Source organism: Gossypium hirsutum, chromosome D02 (genome assembly GCF_007990345.1).
Source record: "Gossypium hirsutum isolate 1008001.06 chromosome D02, Gossypium_hirsutum_v2.1, whole genome shotgun sequence".
Lineage (NCBI taxonomy): Eukaryota > Viridiplantae > Streptophyta > Magnoliopsida > Malvales > Malvaceae > Gossypium > Gossypium hirsutum.
The window spans coordinates 60,240,550-60,245,431 of record NC_053438.1 but is presented as its reverse complement, the minus strand read 5'-3'; positions in this window follow the sequence as shown (position 1 = coordinate 60,245,431).

Here is a 4,882-nt window from a genome sequence, read left to right as displayed (position 1 = left end):
ATTATACAGTATGTGTATAAACATAAAGAGTCACCTGTTGATTGGTTGTGGTTGACAGGATTATTGTTTATTAACTGTTATTGTGTGATTGATATGTTTATAAGGTAATTTTATCATTTTAACCATTGAACTTACTAAACTCTATAGAAGCTTACTCGTGTCATTTTCCTATTTCTTTGTAGATATCATTTTGTGGAATCAGGCGATCAGATCAAACTGAAGATCACACTATCTAGATACTTATTGGTAGTCTTTGACATGTTCACTTTTAAGTTATATGACATGTAATATGCGTGTTATGTGTATGTTTTGGATAATGACTTCATGTGTTGCATCTTTGGTTGATATAAGGTTGTTTGAGTTTGTTTGTGTATGTACCTTTGGCTTTGGGTATGTAAATGTCCATGTAAAGTTGTTTTGGCCATTTGACATAGACTGTAACACCCCTAACACCTCTCCGTCTCTGGATTGGGGTTAAGAGCATTACTAACAAATCAAAAAAATTATTTCAATCATAATCAACATATAAATTAACTAATAACATTATAATATGTAGGGGCAAGTCACAACAATCTAATTCTTTCATGCTAGATTCTTATACATTCGAATAATAAATTATGCTATGCATTTCTAAACTTGGTCTTCCACTGTCTACACACTTATCACTATTTATACATTGCTAAACTTAGTCTTCCATTGTCTACACTCTTATCACTATTTATCCCTTCTTGAATGTCATAATTCGAATACATACAAGACTATTCCAATTATTAGCATCAGAGTATTGGTCTATACTTCTTCTACGATTATCTTTTTAATTTATCTTCAATGATGTTAGTAGAATGCACTTAATGTAGGTTTGCTAATCCACCCTAATTCAAAGTAAAAGTTACTCTTACAACCCCTATTATGAGTCTACGGGACTAATAGTAGTTTAAAAATAGGCAGGGACTAATTTGAAATAATTTTGGAAGTTTAGGAAATAATTATAAAAATTTTAGTTTCAGGGGTTACACACCCGTGTGGCCAGGCTGTGTGCCTCACACGGCTGAGACATACGCCTGTGTCTCAGGGCATGTAACCCTCTGACTTAGGTCACACGCCTATGTATGTTGCCCATGTGTAACACACGCCGGTGTGGTCAGGCCGTGTGCACCCAAAAGTACCTTAAAACTCAAGTTTATCATTTCCTATTTACTTGGACACTAAGCAACTCAATTACCAATCGTTTAACCCATTCAAAACACGATTAAACATGCCCAAAATACACCAAATTCATCACCTAATATTCCTAACCAATGTACCCTAATTGGTACCACATTTTATATGTTCAAATACATCAACAACGCATCAAACATTCAAGACTTTCATAAATATCACACTTACCATATTTGAACTAACTTTAAAACTTTTAAAGTTATCAAATATGAAGCTAAGCACATACCAAGCATTATGCTAAGCTACTAAACTTTAAACTATCACATACCAAAATATAAACTAGGCTAGCATACCAACATAGCCTCAACCACAACCATATACATATTTAACCATCATTTCACTAGCAACTAAGTTAACAACATCTTATAAACGATATCAACAAAAGACTCTTTAGGTACATGCCATTACAAAATGAAATATCACCACACTTGAGCTCGAGATTTTTGACTTGATGCTGAGTTAGCAATAATTTGAACAGTACCTAGCCTGCACATGGAAAACAAAATTGCACGGTGAGTAAAACTCAGTGGTATTTCTATAATCCGAATAACATAAACTTGATATAAGTATTTAAAATGCAAAATGCAACAAGTAAGCTATGTTCATGTGTTTCAATTAGATAGTATAATTTTTGCTCATTCCTTATTCACATCTACTAAGATTTTCACATGTTCAAATATATAAGTATATATCAATGGCATTTCATTTAACATTTGAATACATCATCTCATGCAATGGCATGATTCATATCTTTGAACAATACTTGAATTCATTCAAGTTTCACATCTCAATTCATCATTTCATATTTCATTTCTCATTTCATAATCATTTCTCATATTTGCCATTTCAATATTTTCTCATCTCATATTCAGTTATCATCTTTTCCATTTCAATATCAATAACATAAATTATTGTTTTACTTTCCCCTATTAACACGACACAGACTCGACGGATACACGGATCCAACCAACACACCAATTTGGCACCCAGTGCCTCATCGGATAAATTCGAAGTAATAACTGTGCCTAGCGCTATATAAATTGACACCCAGTGTCTCATCGGTTAAACCAAAGCAAATTGGCACCCACTGCCTCATCGACTTGAGGTCGAAGTAATCTCTGAACTCTTCCTATCCTATGGCATGCCACCTATATTTGACTCAGCCCGATACAATTAATAGGGTTTCATTTCACTTTTCAAATAAAACCAATATCCAATTTCATGAATAAATATCATCACATATAAGCATATATTCAATTTGATAATAATCACATTTTTTCTCAATACACATATATTCATAATCAATATATTTCATAATATACAAAATCAATCCATTTAATTTCAATTATGAATTTAATTCAATTCTCAAGTTCCAAAATACTCACCTCAAATGCTTACCATATGCAAACAATTATATATGCAATAATCTACTATTTAATTCGAATTATAGAAACACAAACCGTGATTTCTGAGCTATTCGACGTCGATTTTATCCTTCCCCTTTTTACTCAAGGATTCCGATACGACGTTGGCTATGGGTTAAAACAATTAAATCACATTAATATTACACATTTCAATTTCACATTAAATTTCAATTTTCACACTATATTTTGCTTATTCTTCAATTTAGTCCCTAATACGAGACTAATTTTAATCATCACATTTAACTTCATATTTTAGTACTAATTTCACTCTAGACTACATTTAGCTTCCTCGTTTCCAATTCAACCCCTTAATTTCAAAATTTTCATAATTTAGTCCCCATTACACAAAATCAACAATTAATTCCACAATTTAGTCCTTTTCCATTTCTAACTTAAAAATCTATCTATTTAATCCCTAATACTTAAACTATTCAACAATCTCAACATCTAAAATCTTGAATAATACTAAAAATTACAATATAGGTCAAGTAGCCCTAAGTACCAGGATTCCAAAAACGTAAAAATTACAAGTGTAGAGACTAAATTGCGCTAACCAATTTGAGCTTGAACTTCCAAACCCCTAGCCCTGTGCGTTCTCTTCTCTTTTTTCATTCTTTCTTTTGTTTAATTTGCATGTCTCCACTTTCTTTTTCTTTTATTATTATATTATATATACATTAATGTTAACTCATGTATATATAATATATATACATGGATTTTACTTAGCCATATTCGGCCACCTATCGAGAAAATTTTCATTTCCCTTCACTCACTTTCCTTGTCCTTTCTTAATTGTTTTCACTCAACCCATTAACACCTGCAACTGCAAGGTCTTCACCATGGCTGAATGAACCCCCATTTTTCACATTATTTGTTGGTCAACAAAATATATTTATTGAATTAAATGGAAAATGAAGAAATTATGTGGAAAATGGAGAAATAACACCTCAGCACCACCATTAGTCATTTAACATGAATTAACGAAGATTGGCTAAAATATTTGATTTTGAAAAGTTGAGTGACTAAAACAAAAAAAATTAATAGTTGAGTGACCAAAACAGAAAGAACTTAATAGTTTGGTGACTAATTATGTAGTTTATCCAAAACAAAATTAACACAGCTTTTTAGAACAAAACCAAAAAATTGAGTAAAACATTTTACAACATTATGGTATACTAAACTAAGTGTTCTTCTTAAAACCTTAGAGCAACCATTTCTTAGAAGTAGAAAAACTGAAGTTTCTTTTTTTACTAGTAAGAAGATGTTAAATAAGATTTTCAATGAAAACAAAAGAAAATTATGTGAGATTCTTATAAGAGAGGATTTTCCCATGTTTGTAGAGAAAAATTGAAAATTTATTATCATATTATAATAAAATTTTACATAAACCAAAAACAATAGAAGCAAAAAGCATAAAATGATGTATGAGATTAATGTTGCTATAAATGATTACTGCCTTTTTGTCAACTCTAAGGTTTGTTATTAAAGCAACATATTCCAATATTATAGCCACTTCTATGAATGAAAATGAAATGTATTATCAAGAAAACAAGCAAATCTAGTTTAATACCAAACTTGAGTATTGCAGATTTTGCAACTAAACCAACAATCCTTAGATAGTTTCAGATATGTTGATTAACTCCGGGAAGCTTAAATTATGTTCAACATGAATCTTTTAATCTCTTTTTTATTTAAAATATTGCAAAAAAATTAATATTGAATATTGTAACATCTTAAAAATGTTCATAATAATAAAATTTAATTATAACGATATTTAATAAGAACAAATTTATCATATTTATGGTATAATAAGCTAAGTTTTGTTCTTAAAAACTTTGATAAGTCATTTTTTTTAGAAGAGAAGTGAAAAAATTAAGGTTTGAGTGTGTTAGAAATTTTTTTAAAGAATATTTTCTCTGAGAATAAAAGAAAATAAGATAAGATATTTATAAAAGAGGATATCGATAATCGTTATTTGCATCCATACATTTTCCTAACATCTGAGACATGAATTTTGTGGAAATTTAACTAATAAAACTTATTTACAAGTAATTGTTTGAATACATAATCATTCTTTTTCCTAACATTCAAAATTTTTCTGTTGATTTTTCATGTATGCCTCGTGCTTTTAATGTTGTTGTGGACTGGATAGCTTTGAATGGGTGTTGTATCAACCTGCATTATTGGCCACTTGAAAGTGATAAAAATGTATAAAAAAAAGCAGAATTTTTGTCCCAAAC